We start from the raw sequence: 4,870 nt of genomic DNA, 5'->3' as shown, positions 1-4,870 counted from the left end.
ATGGAGACAGTTTTTACAACCCATGATTTGAAATGGTGTGGCGTTTAACGGAATCAATCCAGAAAGAAAAAGCATTTGACCAATAAGTAACTAGTGATCGTAAAAAGGCGATTACAACTTTTTTTAACTTTTTTTTTTGCTTTCATACGAAACATAAATAAACTCTATTTTCAATTAATATTTTTATTAATATTTTAATTTTTTAAAGAAATATATAAATGGCCATATAAAGTTCCCAAATATACAAAAATCTCAATTTAAAATTTTTGTCGCTTACGTTGGTTTTTCAATTCCGCGGGAGTATATTTCTCAATGTTTCTATTTCTGAATTACTGCTTATTGATTATTTATTTTATGAGTAAAAATTCCTATTGAGATGTTATCAATAGTATGCACATATTGTGTATTTAGCTGGGCAACAAAATCAAGTTGAATGTAAAGGTTTTTAATTTTCCTTAATAAAAATTTATGATATTTTTTTCTTCCGATTTCGAAGTCTGTCAATACAACATTTATAGAAGAATTAAGGTTTTTGCTTTAAAACGAGTACGTTTAAAGGATTTAGTGGTACCTTAGTAGTTAAAGTCAACTAAGCGTTAAATGTATTTATAATGTTATACATTAGTAGAAAAATATGGAAATGGAACTACGTGAGTACATGTTTTGAAATCTAAGAAATTCTTGATATTTTTAAAGATTGTTTAAGAGAACAAACTTTAAACTTTCCATTTGTCTCTTTTTCTTATACAGGAGGCATAAAGTAATTTTCTCCGGATGAAAATAATGTTGTTAAATTTCACATTATGGGTTGAAAAATATTTGATCAAAATATACAATTTCGAAGTATATGAATTCTCTTCCTGCCAACACTATTTACCTTAGCAACGTACAAATTAAGCAATAATTAAATGACGTAGTTTACTTATTATGACAAGAGTTTATGAAGAGATTATGTTGTACTTTGCATCCACTTTAACTATGTACTTTTCATTCAGAAAATAATGTTACAAAAAACTTAAGTTTCGTGAGAAAAACGTTATACTTCTATCTGTTACAGCTAAAATGACGTAAAAACTAAAATAATTTATGAACTTAAGTAGCATTAAAACTGATATGTTCGATTACAAATGAATAAATAAGCACAAGTGAAACTTTTTCTGCTTGTCATTTATAGATTAAAAAAAGTGTCCGCATAGATTGAGGTATATGTAGTAAGTGTCATTACAATTGTCAAATTGGTAACTTTAATTAAGTTGCTGCTAAAGTGTAGAAATCAGTTATTCCGTAGATTATCTGGGTAATATGGAAATTAATTTGTATATTCAGGTAAAGTGCCAAAGCGTTTTTTCATTGTATATTTTGAAGCCAAGCTGTTGTGGTAAATATTACGTTTCAGACGAAATAGAATAAGATGAAAGAGAAGATATTGCAAGTGTTGGCGAGCTGTGGGAGCAGAGGCAAAGCCTTCTAGTCTAAAACATTTTTTAAAAATATATATAGCAGTTTATTATTTTTCAAAAAATATATGTACTTCTACGTGAGCCGCGATGGCTCAGGGAATAGAGTGTTCGCCTTCCAATGCGCGAACCGGGTTCGAATCCCAGTCTATACGAATTCCGCACCCGGCTTGCACCGACCACAGTGTTGACGTGAAATATCCTCGGTGGTAGACGGATCATGGGTTAGAGTCCCCTTGCCTTCAGGCAAACCATGGGAGGTTGTCGTGGTCTTCCTCTCCATGTAACGCAAATGCGGATTAGCTCCATCAGAAAGTCCTCCGCGAAGGCAAATTTCTCCCAATACTCGATCCAGGAGTTTCCTTGTCTTCTGTATTGGGTTCAAAATTACAAGGCTACGGAGTTGAACATTAGTAGTCCTAACCCGATAGAATTGGATCGGCTGTTCAACGACGGTTATAAAATATACTTCTACATATTCAATTACCCCCCCCCCTCATGCTTTTCTCCCTCCTCTTCAAAAGCAATAATTTTAATTGCGATTTTTAATTGTGATCATCTATCCCTCCTCCTCTCTATTCCCCATTCTCTCTCTCTATTAACTCTAAATTCATGAACTTTAAATCGATTGAACTAAATGTTTATTTCTCAGTGGATATAATTATAAATAAATTGGTATGATGTTTATGAATTTAGGGTGAATATAGAGAACTATATTATCACAATTAAAGATGCATGTTTATAATAGGAGGAGGAGGAGGTTATTAGATATGTATGTTCGCTTAAAAGAACAAATTTGCTTGTGGCAGTACTTGTGTTGCTATCACATGCACGTGATAGCACAGGCGTGTTCTTTTAGTTTACTCATTTTAAACTGCTCTTACCGCTTGTTTTGATATATAATCGAAAATGTAAGTGTTGTTCTATAAAATAAAAGGAAAATACAAATCTTATTTCAAAAATTCCTCCGTATTTTTGCAATTTTTCGAGAAAAATATTATGCTTTTAAAAATTATTATATATGTATGTATGCAATATTATATATGAATGTATATATATATATATATNACAATTTTTTTCTTTTTTTAAATCAGCAGTGGGGACAAGTGAGGGAATGACATATTGGTATATTTTTATTACCTAAAATTAATAAAAAATAAAAATTGATAATTTTATTTTTATTCTTTTGTTAGCTTGCATTCTGAAGGACACTTTCCCTGAAAAAATTTTTTTCGTAAGTTGTAAAACAAACATAAAATATACTGGGGACATGAAAATGACTGTTTTTGTGAGAATGACCCATATATATATGTATGTATGTATGTATGCAAAAATAATGCTTCAAAAAAACAGAAAAGCTAATGTTAAAGAATATGCTAATAGCAATGAAATACCACAAAGTTATTTTGTGGTATTTTAAAATAAATAGTGGCGAATTTAGAATGAATAGTGTCGAAAAGAAGATCTTAATTGAAAAATAACGCTTCAAAGGGAATGGGGTAATGTAATATATGGAAGAAAACCAAAATGATTTAACAGATAATAAACTTCTCAACAACATTTCATGATTCTTATAGAAATCAAAAATAACTTAATTATAATAGAAATTATTATCCAAATACAATAGAAAATGCAAATTATCAATCAAATATCTGATGATAATCAAATATCGATTAAGTGTCAAAAGATGAGTTTTATGAGATCTAACTTGTTAAGACCGAGTTTTCAAGACAATACAGTTAAGGTATTACCAATGTTTGGAAAGTGGTAGATATTCATATTAAAACTAAGTGGAAATTTTTTTCTCTTAGCAATCACTCTAAAGTTTAGATAAAATTTACAGCTACTTCTCAACTAATTTAAATAATATTGAATCATTTATTCTTGGAGACACGATTCAGATCAGAAATTTGAGATCAATCGAGAAATATGCGTAAAAGAATGTAAACTAAGGATAATTCAGCGCACTCTCAGCATGTACTAACTAGCTTGAACAAATATATGCACTTTGTCTTGATAACAAAATCATCAGAGGTAACATGGTAAGTGTAATACATTACTCTTGTATTGTAATAGGAGTAATACATTACTCAACGAAAACTATTGTTTAAAAAATTCAGACAAACGTCTGTGGTTAAGTAGTAACGTCTTGTTTTAGTTTTACTAATTTTTTGCTCAAAAGAGCAACACCTCCTCATATAAAAAATATTAAAAATTTAAAAAAATAGCATTTTGCAATTCCGTTATGTCTCACGTCTACCTATAATTGAAATTAATTAATTGAAAAAATATCGCCATAAATCTTTAAATATCGATATTTCTCAAATATATATTATGGTATTAAAATTCAGATGTCTTACAATATTACTTTATATATAAGAGTTTTAACAGAAAATTTATAACAGTTTGCGTTACATTTAAAGTTTATATGTGTAAATAAACTTTATATATAATTATGTTATATTTAAAGTTTATATATGTAGATTTCAATATCTATCTCTCTTTTCTTCAGGTTGTGATAGCCTTAACATTAGTGTTAAATGTCTTCACGCTTTCCGGGCCTCCGTTATCTTTTGTTGGACGCCCAAAACTCCTGCAGCATCGTTCCCTTAATCCAGGAGCTGCTGCATAGATTACACAACGATGCATGCAATATATTATGGTTATGAAGAAAGATAATGCACCATTACTTTCGTTGATCAATGCTTACGAGAGCCACCATCGCTTTATTTCATACTCCCAGATTTTATGCAACATTATTCCATTGATCAAAGAATTGTGATGCAGAAAAGCATATTATTTATATGCTGAAAATGCAACATTATTTTTATAGTTGTACGCTTATGTATTGCCTCAAATGTTCATTAACATTAAAAATGAGTTTATATTAAAAACGTAATCAAATTATTTGTAAGAAATTTTTAGCCTGTATTTTATAAGTTCTTATTTGATTTTACTTTATAACCGGTGTTTAACAGCCGAACCACTTTTAGGTTTACGACTATCCTATTCAATGTAGTAGCCTCGTAATTTTAAATTTGACCCACAAGACAAAATAATTCCTATATCAATCATTGAGAGGCCGGGATTGCCTGATTGGTAGGGCACTGGGCCCATGTCCAAGAGTACGTGGGTTCGATCCCCGCCGTCGAAAGACACCCCGTGTAGTAAATGGTGACTGATGCGCTTTAAATCTGTCGAGTCGCAAAGTCCTCCATGTTCCCATAACAAATTAACACCTCTGGGGGTACTGATCCTGTAGTTTCCTTGTCTTCTGGATTGGTTCAAAATTATATATAAGGCTACGGAGTTGAATTTAAGTAGTCGTAAACCAAAAATTGGGTTTGCTGTTCAAAGACACACACACACACACACACACACACACACACACACAACTTTTCATTAAGCAATAA

The 4,870-nt window shown here is 30.7% G+C and overlaps 1 long non-coding RNA gene across 1 annotated transcript; it reads left to right on the top strand.

The window, feature by feature from the left end:
• Positions 1-510: 510 nt before the first annotated feature.
• On the top strand, positions 511-4,364 carry LOC122272044 (uncharacterized). Its single transcript, XR_006226758.2, has 2 exons — positions 511-650; positions 3,970-4,364. It is a non-coding gene; the product is annotated as an uncharacterized lncRNA (long non-coding RNA).
• Positions 4,365-4,870: the final 506 nt, after the last annotated feature.

The sequence above is a fragment of the Parasteatoda tepidariorum genome, chromosome 6 (genome assembly GCF_043381705.1).
Source record: "Parasteatoda tepidariorum isolate YZ-2023 chromosome 6, CAS_Ptep_4.0, whole genome shotgun sequence".
NCBI classification, from domain to species: domain Eukaryota; kingdom Metazoa; phylum Arthropoda; class Arachnida; order Araneae; family Theridiidae; genus Parasteatoda; species Parasteatoda tepidariorum.
This window is presented reverse-complemented; position numbering and strand designations above follow the sequence as displayed.